Source organism: Lissotriton vulgaris, chromosome 1_1 (assembly GCF_964263255.1).
Source record: "Lissotriton vulgaris chromosome 1_1, aLisVul1.2, whole genome shotgun sequence".
In the NCBI taxonomy this organism is placed as follows: Eukaryota; Metazoa; Chordata; class Amphibia; order Caudata; family Salamandridae; genus Lissotriton; species Lissotriton vulgaris.
In genome coordinates, this window is record NC_141685.1 from 250,431,579 (window position 1) to 250,445,226 (window position 13,648).

General features: G+C 51.9%; 3 non-coding genes across 3 annotated transcripts; all 3 read right to left on the reverse strand.

The window, feature by feature from the left end:
* Positions 1-7,446: 7,446 nt before the first annotated feature.
* Positions 7,447-7,519, reverse strand: TRNAF-GAA (transfer RNA phenylalanine (anticodon GAA)). The gene has a single exon. It is a non-coding gene; the product is annotated as a tRNA-Phe (tRNA).
* A 969-nt stretch (positions 7,520-8,488) lies between these two features.
* On the reverse strand, positions 8,489-8,560 carry TRNAP-AGG (transfer RNA proline (anticodon AGG)). The gene has a single exon. It is a non-coding gene; the product is annotated as a tRNA-Pro (tRNA).
* A 1,892-nt stretch (positions 8,561-10,452) lies between these two features.
* Positions 10,453-10,524, reverse strand: TRNAP-AGG (transfer RNA proline (anticodon AGG)). Its single transcript has one exon. It is a non-coding gene; the product is annotated as a tRNA-Pro (tRNA).
* Positions 10,525-13,648: the final 3,124 nt, after the last annotated feature.

Below are 13,648 nucleotides of genomic sequence, written 5' to 3' on the forward strand. Positions count from 1 at the left end.
GAATGTTTAAACACCTCAAGGTCCCGATTTCTGAATTTCTGTTTCAGCAATTATCACAAATCAGTGGGTGATATAAATGTAGTTGTGTATTATAAGCGTTAAACTAGCATAATACGAAGCCTCCGGTCCTGTAATAGAATAAAAAATTTGCTAGCATTCGCGCCAAGAATTTTCAATTCTATTAAGGACACGGAGGCGAGGATTATCCCACCCGGTTATTACTATATTGGTAATAATTACCCATCGGCATGTATTTGATATGCTTTTCAAGCAAAAGTTACAGGTTCTTCCTGTCTCGTTCCTTTCAGGTTCGGAACAGACGACCGAGCAGGTGTGCTTCTGGTTTTGAAGACGTAAACTTCCCAGTTGGAATGTGGTTCTTCCCCGTTGGAGGATGGTTGTTGGGATTCCCTCTCCTTGGTTTTGGACTGCAATTATTAATGTTACTGACTGTTAAGGTTCGAGCAAAGAAAGAGGAAGAGAAACAGGATGCAGTGGCTCTTATAGGGCTGTCCAGGATGTGATGTATGGACAAGCATCATAGGAAATATAGTTTTATTTGCATACAAAACGTTTTCATTGGCTGCTGTTAGTAGCAAATAAAAGAAAGAGAAGCATAATCCTCGCCTCCGTGTCCTTAATAGAATTGAAAATTCTTGGCGCGAATACTAGCTAATTTTTTATTGTGCCTGCAGTGTGTGAGTCACATCACATACTGTGGGATAGTGCTCCTGTGCACGAGGTGTGAGACTCACAAACAGAGGGATGGTACCGGAAGGATTAAATAATAAAAATTCAGGGGCGTGGCCAAGATGGCGGGGTGAGCGGACGCTTCCTCCCGTAGCTCCTCCGGCCCGGCTCAGCTCGAGCCCCGTTTTCTGCGCTTCTCTCCCCCCGCAGCTGCCCAGCTGGTGAGAGGAATGTGCCGGAGTTCCTGGTGCACACATTGATACTACTTTGACTCTCATCGCCCCGGAGGAAGCACTTCGAAAGTTTGTTCAAAGATCGAAGCACGGAGGAGAGCCTAGGGGGCGGAGCGAACAGCAGTGCTGTCCAGGCGCCTCGGCTGGGCCTGGTGCTGAAAGCTGGCGATCCCGAGGGATCGGCTCCGCCGCGCTCAGAGGAATAACAGAGCCCTCCATCCGGTGTCTAAGCGGCCGGTGTCGCCGAGGCACAGCGGACTTTGGACCTGAGTTGGCGCTTTGGCCCTTCGCTAGCAACGACGGTACACGGTGTGGTGCGGACCCCGGATCTGGAGGCGAAGGCCGGAGGCATCCACACGGCGGCCGGCCTGTATGGGCCCTCCGGTGAAAGTGTGGGACATTGGCTGCAGGCTTTCTTTGCTTATTGTGCCCCGGGGGCCGCCGGTGGTCTTGCCAGCCCAGGCCGCTCTCCCTGGCCCCGCCCTGCCGCCATCTTGCCCCTGAAGAGCTGGCGTTGGCGACCTCCACCCGTGCCTTTGGCGGGCGGGTGCTTACTTTTGCCTCGGCTTCCGGACTAACTTCCCGAGGGGTGCACTGCGGAGAGACCCTAACTTTGGCCCCCGGTCGCCACCCTGGTCGGGTGCCGCGACTGGCTCTGCCCGGGCCGGACCGCCATTTTGTTGCTTGTGACGCAGCACCCCTGCTTTCGGTGCGGTCTCCACATCTGGTGCCCACGGACGACTGGGCGCCTCTGCGGCGGCCGGACTTGAGCCTCGCCCACTGCAGCGGCCACGATGTCTGGCAGAGGAGGCTCGAGGAAGGGGGACCGCACCCTGCCGGACATGCTTGGCAGGGCCCAGCAGCTGCGGGACAGAACACAACCGTCGCCGGGATCCTCCCGGGCCTCGGCGGACGCAACTGGAGGCGAACCGCCGGTCACGAGGTCCTTTATGGAGGAACTATTTAGCTCCCTCAAGGAAGATTTCCAGACATTAAAGAAGGAAGTGGCCAGCGAGGTCCGCGAAGTGCGCAGGGAGGTAGAGGGCCTTGGCGAGCGAGTTGACACGGTGGAAACAGCGGGCCAACGCTGAGATGAAGAGATAGTCCATCTTCAACAGGACGTTCTCCGCCTCCGGGAGCAATGTGTCGAGCTCCAGGCCCACTCCGAGGACCTCGAGAACAGGTCCAGACGGAACAACATCCGGGTGCGGGGTGTCCCGTCCGCAGACGAGGGGACCGATTTGGTGGCCTATCTACAGGACTTGTTCCGTGAGATCTTGGGGGAAGATACAGATTTCCCGATCCGCATCGACAGAGCGCATAGAGTGGGCCGACAGCGCCAGTCATCGGCACCCCCCCCCCGGCGTTCTTGCCCGACTTTCCTTTGAAGGAGCGCATCATGGCAGAGGCCCAAAAGAAGCAGCCTTTAACTTTCAGGAAGCGGCCTGTGGCACTCTACCAAGATCTGTCCGCCATCACGCTGCAGAAGCGCAGGTCCTTCAGGATTGCCACTGACTTTCTGCGTGAACACGAGACGCCCTACTCCTGGGGACACCCCTTCCGTCTGATCTTTAGATGGAACGGAGCGCTACACCAGCTGCGCTCCCTGCAGGACATCTGCGGAGTATTGGGACTCACGGCCACGGAGGAGGACGGAGCAACGCCGACGTGGAGGCGCCCAGAGAGACGGAGTCGACGGAGATTGACGAGGCGACAATCACCGGCGAGTGCGAGTCGCCCTGATTCCCCCACCATCAGGGCGGATATGGCGGAAGCTCTGAGAACGGCGGCCAGGACCTTGCCTGACTCCAATGGCGTGGCCTTGACGGCCTAACTTCACTCCGGGGGGAGAGATTCTTAGCCTCTACGATGCTGGGCTGGGGCCGGGAGTTGGGAGGGAGCGGTTGGAGGTGAGTGGCTGAACGTCCACTTGGTTGGTTTCTACGGACTTGCCCGTCCGGGCTTGACTGAGACAATGGGGTGTTTCTACTTGTTTTTGGTTTTGGCTAGTTGCCATGAGTATGTTTTGGGAGGGTGTACGAGTTGTTTTGTTGTTGGGGGGGTCCCGTCCGATGTTGCCCATGCACACGCTCGGCCTGTCTTGGCCTTTCCCGCGCGCCTGCCCCATGCGCCCCCCCCCGCTGATCCCTTGCTTGCTACATGGCGCTTCTGTTCCCCGGGTGGGATGCCATCCTTAAAGGTAGTGACCCTTAACGTTAAGGGTCTGAATAACCCTGTGAAACGCAGAGCGATCCTATCCCTGTTACGCAAGCGGACATATGCCTTCTGCAGGAGACTCATCTGCTGCCCAAGGATTGCCATAGGCTGCGCTCTGCCAAGTTCCCCACCCAATTCTTCTCCTCAGCAGCGACCAAGACTGCAGGCGTAGCCATTATTTTAGCTAGCTCTTTCAGGGGCGAGGTGCTGTATAAATATGCCGAACAAAAGGGGAGGCTTCTTGCGTACCGCATGCGACTTGGGGGAATTGCTTTCACGGTTGGCTCCGTTTATAGCCCGAATGATCACCAGGATCGTTTCCTGGATTCAGTGTTGGTGGAGGTAACTGCCTCGCCCGATCGCCATGTTGTCCTGGGGGGAGACCTGAACATCGTCTTCGACTCGGCTATGGACAGGTCTGCACAATGCTCCCCGCAGACGGGGGAACTTTCCCGTGCGGTGCAAGACCGGATTGCAGAGATGGATTTGCACGACCTCTGGCGCGCTATGCACCCCACCGATAGGGACTATTCCTATTTCTCCCATGCGCACCGCACTTACTCGCGGTTGGACTACCTCCTGGTGAGTGGCCCGCTACGCGCAGCCGCCACGGCGGCAGACATCGGGGTCCTGTCCCTGTCCGACCATGCGCCGGTTTCCGGCGTTTTCGCATGGCCAGCTGCCTCCCCCTCTCGAGGGTCGTGGCGGCTTCGTGATACTCTTCTACATAAGAAGTCTGTTGTGAAGCGCGTGGGGGAGGTCATTCAGGATTATTTGGTCCACAATGGCAACTCCGACACGTCTCAAGCGACGCAGTGGGCGGCCTTGAAGGCGGTCCTCCGGGGGGAATTTATCTCCATCTCCTCGGCCGAGAATAGGGAGCGGCAGCGTAAGAGGGACGAACTGACTGCGCAGGTCAGGGAACTTGAGCAGGTTCACCGTCGCACAGGGGCTCCTCGAGTTTGGCGGCAGCTGAAGGCGGCGAGGCAACTCCTGTCTGCACTAGACCTAGATCGGGCGGAATATGCCGCTTTGCGCCTGAAGCATGCCTTTTACACGGGGGGGACAGGTGTGGTAAGCTCCTGGCCCATCGGCTCAGGGCTGCACAGCAACGTAATGTGGTGAAGGAACTAGTGGGTGCAGACGGGGTTACTGTTTCTGGTGACGCGGAGGTGGCGGACTCCTTTCGTAGCTTCTACGAAGCATTGTATGCCGCGGAGCCCTCCTCGCCGCGGGACGCCGAGGACTATTTGGAGTCAGTGGCCCTCCCGGTGCTAGAGCCCGCCCAGGCGGACCACCTAGAGAGGGACATCCATGTGGAGGAAGTCATCTCCGCCATAGCGCGACTGAAGCACGGTAAGGCCCCGGGCCCGGATGGCTACACGGCCTTGTTCTATAAGACCTTCTGCTCCGCTGTGGCACCAATCCTGACTCGCCTGTTCAACTCCTTCTCCGAACCTGGCGCTATCCCGCCGGACCTTCTTAACGCGACTGTGTCGGTCATTCCGAAACCCGGGAAGGATCGGACCTTGTGTGGTTCGTATAGGCCTATTTCACTCTTGAATGTTGACCTTAAGCTCTATACGGGGATTCTAGCGTCCAGGCTTGGCCTACACCTACCGGGCCTAGTGGAGGCGGACCAAGCTGGCTTTGTACCCGGTAGACAGACGGTTGACAACACCAAGAGAGTGACGCACCTACTAGAAAAGGCCTCACGCGTTCCGGGGGAGCGGATGTTGCTGTCGGTTGATGCGGAGAAGGCCTTTGACAGAGTTCATTGGCCGTACCTTGAGCTGGTTCTCAGGAAACTGGGAATCGGCGAGAAGTTTCGCACCATGGTCTTCAATTGTTATAAAAGACCATCAGCGTCGGTACGGGTCAATGGGTATAGCTCTGGTAGTTTTGTCATCGAGCGCGGTACGAGACAAGGATGCCCCCTCTCGCCGCTTTTGTTCGCCCTCTACATGGAGCCGTTTGCCCAGAGGATTCGCAATAATCCTGACGCTATTGGGGTTAAGATGGGTCAATATGTCCATACTGTCAGCCTTTACGCGGACGATGTCCTGCTGACCCTGGACGACCCCAGGAGGTCACTCCCTGCCTGCGTCCAGGAACTGGATGCCTTTGCACGTGTGGCCGGCTTTAAAATGAATATGGCCAAGTCGGCGGCACTGGACGTGTCGCTAGCCGCGGACACCAGGAGAGACCTTCAGCGTCTTTTCCCCATGCAGTGGTCCTCGTCTACGGTGCCATACCTGGGGATCCTGCTAGCGCCTTCGCTGCCTGAAATGGTTACAGCTAACTACTCTTCCCTCAGCAGGAAGATTAAAGAGGAACTCGGCCGATGGAGCAAGGGCCTGCTTTCGTGGCTGGGCCGTATCGCGGCGGTGAAGATGACGGTGCTGCCCCAGATCCTATACCTCTTTCGCGCTCTACCTCTCCAGCCCCCTGTGGGTTGGATACAGCAAGCGCAGGCTGACATCTCCCGTTTCGTTTGGCAAGGCCGCAAGCCACAGATGAAGAGGGTTCTCTCCACGCTCGCTCCGGGGGGTCTTGATATCCCGGATCTCCGGAAATACTTTCAGGCGGCGCAACTCCGATATTTGGTGGAGTGGAGCAGGTGGGAATCCGACAAACACTGGCTCTTTCAAGACCAGGCGGTGGCGGGCCGTACCCTCCAGGAGGTTCCATTCCTGCGCCGCGCGCATCGCCCGGCTAATCTTTACGCCTCTTTTGTCACCCGGGTCCCCCTGCGGGTGTGGGACGCGGTCTGCGAGCCCCGTGAATTAACTACCTTCCCCTCACCGTTCACGCCCATAGTTGGTAACCCAGACTTTGCCCCAGGCTTAGAGCCGGGAGCTTTTTCCCACTGGGTGAGCGCAGGCTGCAGGGCGCTTTTCCAGATTTACGGGCCGGAGGGCGTGATTCCTTTCCAACAACTCCGACAGGAATTTGGCCTGACGGAGTTGGACAGATTGCACTACATGCAGGTCCGACACTGGGCTCTCCAACCCCAAGTGCGTGACGTCGCAGCCCGTCAAATCACACCTTATGAGCGGTGGCTGGTGACCCGGGCCTCGGACGCCAAGCTTATTACCGATCTGTATAAATTCCTCCAACCCCCGACGTTCCACTATCATAACCCAGGGAGGGAGCGCTGGCACAGAGAATTGGGCAGGACACTAAGCCACAAGGAGTGGGACAAGATCACATATCGGGCGAGGCATTCTGCATACCACACTGGGCTTACGGAGACCTTTACTAAGGTGTCCACTTATTGGTATTACACCCCGGAGAGGCTAAATGAAATGCACAAACACACCGACAAGGGATGCTGGCGGGGTTGCGGACAGGAGGGTACCCTATCGCACATTCTCTGGGCCTGCCCGGTGCTGACTGCTTATTGGAAGGAGGTCTTGGATGAGGTAGATAGGCACTTCGAGATTGAGCTGCCGCGCTTCCCAGCGTATGTTTTGTTGGACCTTCCCAATGACCTAATGTACCCGTTGAAGTCCCGCAGGGGTAGACAGATTGCTATTGCGCTAGGCTCAGCGGTCCAGAATATCCTTGTCCACTGGCGCACCTCCACTGTCCCCTCCATTACTGGTTGGCTACATAGACTCTGGCAGGTATTGGGTATGGAGAAGATGTCGCTTACAATGGCTGGGAATGTAGATCAGTTCGAGGAGCTATGGCAACCCTTCCTGGCACTACTGTCCACGGAATTCCGGGAACTCACCTGCCCGAGGTACCTTCGTCTTCTTAGGCTGACGCCACCGGCGGCCCCGGCGGATTAGGACGAATAGGGAATGGGGGATTAGGGGATGGGGGTAGGCTGTTTGGGGCGGGTTATTCTACTACGGGCCATTGGACGGGGGAGTTGGGGTATTGTTTCCTTTCCTTTTTTCTTTTCTGGGGATGGGGGGCTCGGAGGGACTGAGTTGTGTTTTGTTGGATCGCTGTAAGCTACTCGCGCTCAGCTTTGGGTGGGGGGTTGGGGAACATGAGGAATTGCCTTATTGCCTTACAATTGATGTCTTCCCCTCCTGGACCACCGACCTCCCTTTTGACCAGAACTGCTGACACACGCTTCTTTTTCTTTTCACTGTATTGTATGTAACCTTAACGTCCTACTCCCCTTCCCCATGTTCCTTTTGTTTCAATAAAAATGCTTAAAACCTAAATAATAAAAATTGAGGAGGAAGGACGGACAGAAGAATAAAAAGGTTACTGTTGTTAATTCAACGTTTTCTTCCCCAAGTTTCTAAACTTGTAATGGTTGATGTTTGAGTCAACAAAATTGATCTGCCGAAACCCGGGATCGAACCAGGGACCTTTAGATCTTCAGTCTAACGCTCTCCCAACTGAGCTATTTCGGCTTCTTATGATAAACTTATGTGACTGTTGTGATTCCAGTGAACACACCCTGGAGCTGTTGTGCTCGGAGGAGTTGTTGTCGGGTTCACGGGTCTCATTTACCCCCTGCCCCCCTCAGACTGGTGAGCGCCTCCGCCTCTTTCTTCCCATTGCCGGAGCCTGGCACAGAATATACAGAGCAGGGTCCCAGTGCCCAGAATATGCCCATCACAACCACAACTATAGAATATCACTATGAAGGGTGCTTGGGGTCGTTATTGTACACCCAAAAATACACATCACAATGACTGACCAGAGAATAAGCCTTTGAAATACACCTCTGCACCCAAAGATCCCCCCCCCCCCCCCCCCCCCCCACCAGGTTGCCTGTGCCACAGAATGCGCCAATCAGATCCAAGGCGCTTTTAACGCGACCATCCGAATTATTGAGCCAAAGAAAATACACGGGACTTTTAAAGAGCCCCCGAAACAGAGTGAAGGAGGATGAGACCCAGAATTCCCGCATCTCTTGATGCACCAATCAGAGTGAACGAGGGCAGACACCGTCCTAACATCAATGTGACCAAAAACAACCCGAACATTACAAATGTAACAAATGCTCTTCTTAGTGAGCACCCCCCTCAAACCCCCCCCCCCCCCCCCCCCCCCCCCCCCCCGTGTCTGGATGGGGTCTCAGCCCTGCTGCTGTGTCCAGTGTGCACCCCCACGGCTCACCTTTCTGTCTCAGATTCAACGGAATGACATAAAACAAACCCCTCCTGGCTGCTGATGTGGCGGGGTCGCTGCCCCGCCCCCTCCTCCAGCTGTTTCTGCAGCTGGCTCGGTGGTGCAGGGCTCACGTTCTTGCTTTGAGTGCGTCAGGTGTCATCAAATGCAAAACCAACCCCGAGTATTTCAAAGTCACTTGTTTTGTGACTCGCACCTTTTCAAAGTATCCATTTCTTGAAATACAACTTTATAAAAGGACAAGAGGGCTCGTCCGGGATTTGAACCCGGGACCTCTCGCACCCTAAGCGAGAATCATACCCCTAGACCAACGAGCCAGCTGTGTGCTGGCATGCTTAAGTTTCAGATATGGTGTCTCTATCTCTGCTATAACACTATCTGTATTTTATATTATTCATGTCTGTACCCACCTTAGTCGCAGGAACTCCCAGAGGACATTCCAATTAAGACCACAGACACTACCAGGTTATAACGTCACAGCATGGCACTAATAAGAAAAAAAAAAACAATTACAAAGGAGTGTAAACTATGTTAATTTATTTTCAGCCTAGCTTCGAGGCATCAAAAAATCCAGCAACATAATCCATATGATGCAATTCCACAATATTCAATTTTCAGGAGTCTTGCAATTAAGTTTCATAATCCAACTTCTGTTAGTTTTTCAGAACAAAACTTTTTTCCAATCAGCCCAGTCAACGCGTTTCGCATCTGAGGACTACATCAGGTTTCTGAGTTCCAGTACCACATATTTCGAATGGTGTTTAGTTTACAGTCTGGTTCAGTATCTTCCTGGGGAATCAGTCTCTTCCCCTGGGTGGTATAGTACCCCCCTGATTCATCTCTTCCGTGTGTCGAGGCAGAATGTCATGAAAAAAATACCTAGAATTTGGTTGCTCGATAGTTGTTGCTTCTAAGAATGTGAGGTCACGAAAAGTAAAGCGTACGAGTTTAAAAGATATTCAGTAAAACGCACTAGTGCGACACAAGGGCCCACACTGCTGGTGCTTATTTTTAGTGTCTAATAAGAGATAATGCCTGGTCGGGGAGGACGCAGATGGTCTAAGCTCCAGAGCAGGGTGAGAGGGCATCAGGGTTACATGCCCACTCTTTGAGGGTGTGACGGGCTGTGTCTGTGACCTTCGGCCAATCACAATCACTGGTGCATTCCTACAAAGGAAAGACACCTTTCCCCTTCAGGGAGTGTCCCCTGTCCGGGGCACCTCCAGACAGGCCTTTTATTCCACTGGGCATTTCCCCAGTAGGCTGCAGAATGCAACACACCTGGAAAGAGTAAAAAATGAAGAGAGATACAACTATTTCTCCTCTTTATGCCGACTTTGGAAAGGCGTACGGTTTTGCCGCTGCCCCTGGTTCAAGTGATAAAGTAAATCTGGGGCAGCATCAAAATCCATGGGCGTTGCGAGGGAAAACCCACCAACAACACCCATGGAAGGATTCCGACCGCCGAGAACGGCAACACAGCCACTTGCGCAGCTTTGTCTTACTCCATATCTACGAGGCCATGCAACGGCCCACAAAGTGACCTTGTGTTGCCTCATAGATATGATTGAGGCGCCTGAGTAATTGGAGCGTCAAAAAAAGCGACGACCCGGCAGTGCCGGCATCTCATAAATAAGCAATTCAACAAAGAAATTGGACAACGAGTCATGGATACCGTACCTTCCTCTTGTTCACAATGTATTATTAATATTTGTTTTAATAAGAAATGTGTGCATTCATTAAATACAACTACTGCGCAAGGGTGGTCAGATATACTCAAAACACAACTAATAATGCACCACCAATGAAGTGAGTTACAATCAAATTCCAGAGAAAACTTTCTAAATTCTTTTTTTTATTCTTCCGCTTGTCAAACCCACCCCCCCCCCCCCCCGTGTCTGGATGGGGTCTCAGCCCTGCTGCTGTGTCCAGTGTGCACCCCCACGGCTCACCTTTCTGTCTCAGATTCAACGGAATGACATAAAACAAACCCCTCCTGGCTGCTGATGTGGCGGGGTCGCTGCCCCGCCCCCTCCTCCAGCTGTTTCTGCAGCTGGCTCGGTGGTGCAGGGCTCACGTTCTTGCTTTGAGTGCGTCAGGTGTCATCAAATGCAAAACCAACCCCGAGTATTTCAAAGTCACTTGTTTTGTGACTCGCACCTTTTCAAAGTATCCATTTCTTGAAATACAACTTTTTAAAAGGACAAGAGGGCTCGTCCGGGATTTGAACCCGGGACCTCTCGCACCCTAAGCGAGAATCATACCCCTAGACCAACGAGCCAGCTGCACGCTGGCATGTTTAAGTCTCAGATATGGTGTCTCTATCTGTGCTATAACACTATCTGTATTTTATATTATTCATGTCTGTACCCACCTTAGTCGCAGGAACTCTCAGAGGACATTCCAATTAAGACCACAGCCACTACCAGGTTATAACGTCACAGCATGGCACTAATAAGAAAAAAAAAAACAATTACAAAGGAGTGTAAACTATGTTAATTTATTTTCAGCCTAGCTTCGAGGCATCAAAAAATCCAGCAACATATCCAATATGATGCAATTCCACAATATTCAATTTTCAGGAGTCTTGCAATTAAGTTTCATAATCCAACTTCTGTTAGTTTTTCAGAACAAAACTTTTTTTCCAATCAGCCCAGTCAACGCGTTTCGCACCTGAGGACTACATCAGGTTTCTGAGTTCCAGTACCACATATTTCGAATGGTGTTTAGTTTACAGTCTGGTTCAGTATCTTCCTGGGGAATCAGTCTCTTCCCCTGGGTGGTATAGTACCCCCCTGATTCATCTCTTCCGTGTGTCGAGGCAGAATGTCATGAAAAAAATACCTAGAATTTGGTTGCTCGATAGTTGTTGCTTCTAAGAATGTGAGGTCACGAAAAGTAAAGCGTACGAGTTTAAAAGATATTCAGTAAAACGCACTAGTGCGACACAAGGGCCCACACTGCTGGTGCTTATTTTTAGTGTCTAATAAGAGATAATGCCTGGTTGGGGAGGACGCAGATGGTCTAAGCTCCAGAGCAGGGTGAGAGGGCATCAGGGTTACATGCCCACTCTTTGAGGGTGTGACGGGCTGTGTCTGTGACCTTCGGCCAATCACAATCACTGGTGCATTCCTACAAAGGAAAGACACCTTTCCCCTTCAGGGAGTGTCCGCTGTCCGGGGCACCTCCAGACAGGCCTTTTATTTCACTGGGCATTTCCCCAGTAGGCTGCAGAATGCAACACACATGGAAAGAGTAAAAAATGAAGAGAGATGCAACTATTTCTCCTCTTTATGCCGACTTTGGGAAGGCGTACGGTTTTGCCGCTGCCCCTGGTTCAAGTGATTAAGTAAATCTGGGGCAGCATCAAAATCCATGGGCGTTGCGAGGGAAAACCCACCAACAACACCCATGGAAGGATTCCGACCGCCGAGAACGGCAACACAGCCACTTGCGCAGCTTTGTCTTACTCCATATCTACGAGGCCATGCAACGGCCCACAAAGCGACCTTGTGTTGCCTCATAGATATGATTGAGGCGCCTGAGTCATTGGAGCGTCAAAAAAAGGGACGACCCGGCAGTGCCGGCATCTCATAAATAAGCAATTCAACAAAGAAATTGGACAACGAGTCATGGATACCGTATCTTCCTCTTGTTCACAATGTATTATTAATATTTGTTTTAATAAGAAATGTGTGCATTCATTAAATACAACTACTGCGCAAGGGTGGTCAGATATACTCAAAACACAACTAATAATGCACCACCAATGAAGTGAGTTACAATCAAATTCCAGAGAAAACTTTCTAAATTCTTTTTTTTATTCTTCCGCTTGTCAAAACATCCAGGGCCTTATTTATTAGGTTCTTGTCCCGCTGGAATGTTTCTTTTTGTGACATTCCGTGGCGCAGGAGCCTGATCCAGATTTACGAAGCAGCACTAGGCCACTTTTTTAGTCTTAATGCTGCCTCGTAAATATCATTCCCTTTAACGCATGGTGTTACTGGGGAGCGATCCCAGCAACATCCACAGCTTTTTGGCACTGGCCCAGCCTTACAAGAAAGCGTAACTCTGAGGCAGCTCCAAAAACATACCGAGGCACAACGAGGAGAAGTATCTTTATTTCTCCTCATTTTTTCTCTTTTTTGTGAGTGCTGCACACAGCAAACATCATAAATGAGGTAATCAGGGTCTTATTTATGAGGCCCTTACGCTGCAGCTGCATCCCTTTTTGTGACGCTGCGGCAGCGTAAAAATGCACCGCACTGCGCCATATTTACAAAGTAACGCATCTATGCAGATGTGTCACTTTGTAAACCACTTCACTACAGTATACCTGCTTCAGGTATAATGCATGCAGATTGTGCGTTCCAACTCAGAAAAACCATGTAGAAGTGGCGCAGAGAAATCTATGCGATTTTACTGCAACACTTCAACAACTTGACTGCGTCAAATCCTTACACCTGATTCAAGCAGGCATAAGGAGTGATGCAGGGCCTTTCACATGGGACTCGCCCCGTGTGTAAGGACACATTGCACAGGCCGCAGCAGTGAGAGCACAAAATCCTAACTACTGGACCACCAGTAAACATGCTGCTCAGAGACAGCGCTTACAATAAGACACATTGTCAGCATGCTGTCAGTGCAGTTTTTGCTATTAAATAAAAGTAGGTACAAGACAAAAAATATCACGCAACAATCAGTAGTGTTTTTCTATGAGGAAGCCAGTCCCGTCCAATAGGAGGAAAAACAACAACAGGAATAAAAACACACGACACTGAGGCAGAATATCCATACTGATATAATAAAGAGAGAGCCCAAACCTTTGAGGCGGGTAATCTCATGAACCACAGCACCAATCGCAACACCCAATACAGCGTTGGAAAGGGCAGTTGCAGCAGAAGGACATAGGTTATGCTGACGCCCACCATATACATTTAAAAGGTAAAAGAACCGTGCCAGCAAAGTAGTCCCTTATGGGCATGTCTGCGTTGGGCTGTGGGCATGTGCTGGGGGCGTGAAAAACGCTGGGGGCGTGTGGTACGTTCCGCCTTTAATGCCTTGTCTCATATCGTGTGCAAATCCCACCCTGCTCCCTTTAAATATCCCTGCACCCCATAATCATAACCCACCCCTACTCCTTAAAATACCCCAACACCCTTAAACTGTAACCCATCTTAACCCTATAAATATACCCTGTACCCCCAAACCCAAACCTATCCCTAAACCCTAAAAATACCCCTGTACCCAAAAACCCAAACCTAGCCCTGAACCCTATAAATACCCATGTACCTCAAAACCCAAACCTATCCCTGAACCCTAAAAATACCCCTGTACCCCAAAACCCAAACCTAGCCATGAACCCTAAAAATACCACTGTACCCCAAAACCCAAACCTACCCCTG